The 839-nt window shown below is 37.2% G+C and overlaps 1 pseudogene; it reads left to right on the top strand.

Annotated features, from left to right (window-relative positions):
- The first annotated feature begins 345 nt into the window (after window positions 1-345).
- On the top strand, window positions 346-445 carry LOC132284030 (small nucleolar RNA R71; annotated as a pseudogene).
- The last annotated feature ends 394 nt before the right edge of the window (window positions 446-839 follow it).

The raw sequence follows: 839 nt of genomic DNA, 5'->3' as shown, positions 1-839 counted from the left end.
TAGATGCATGATGATGAATATGAGTGGGGGAGGAAAATACTTGATTCGCCGAATTTTGGTTGATCAAAAATTGATCAAACCTTTGAGACAAGGATTTCATCTCGGCGGCTATGTCATTGGAGTTGTCAACTTGATACAAGCCAACATTCTTCCTTCCACCTAGGTTTCTACTATTTTTAGAAGATAAGGACTTATGCATTGAATTCTCACTCATGCTTTCATACAATTGCCATACATCATTTTCATGCTTGTCAAGATAAGAACCACCCATGGATGCATCAACCATACCCTTGTGATTTATCCGGTTAACTCTCAAAGAAATGTTGAACTAGTTGCCACTTAGGTATGCCATGATGAAGGCACTTTCTAAGCAAATCATTAAACCTTTCCCATGCCTCATGAAACATTTCCCCATCCCCTTAAGAAAATTCTCTAATTAAAGTTTTCATGGCATTGGTCTTAGAAATCGGATAGTACTTTTTCAAGAATTCTTGTTGCATTTCCACCCAAGAAGTTATCGAAAAAGGCATAAGATTGTTGAACCAATATTTTGCCTTGTCTTTAAGGGTAAAAGGAAAAAATTTTAAGCCTTAACACTTCTTCCGGCACGTCCATGTATTTCATGGTGGAACACACTTCAAGAAACTCATCCAAAAGCTTATAAGGTTCTTCACTAGGAAGTCCATGATAGTTTGGAAGCATTTGAATAGTTTATGGTTTAATTTCATAGTGATGTGCTCTAAATGGGGGCAATTGAATGTAAGTGGGTGCATTGTATTCATTTGGCACATAATGGTTTCTTAATGCAATGGGAGGATTCACAATTGGTGGTGCTAAAC

The sequence above is a fragment of the Cornus florida genome, unplaced genomic scaffold, assembly GCF_030987335.1.
Source record: "Cornus florida cultivar Cherokee Brave unplaced genomic scaffold, ASM3098733v1 CherokeeBrave_3.0.0_Hap2_Chr01, whole genome shotgun sequence".
In the NCBI taxonomy this organism is placed as follows: domain Eukaryota; kingdom Viridiplantae; phylum Streptophyta; class Magnoliopsida; order Cornales; family Cornaceae; genus Cornus; species Cornus florida.
This window is presented reverse-complemented; position numbering and strand designations above follow the sequence as displayed.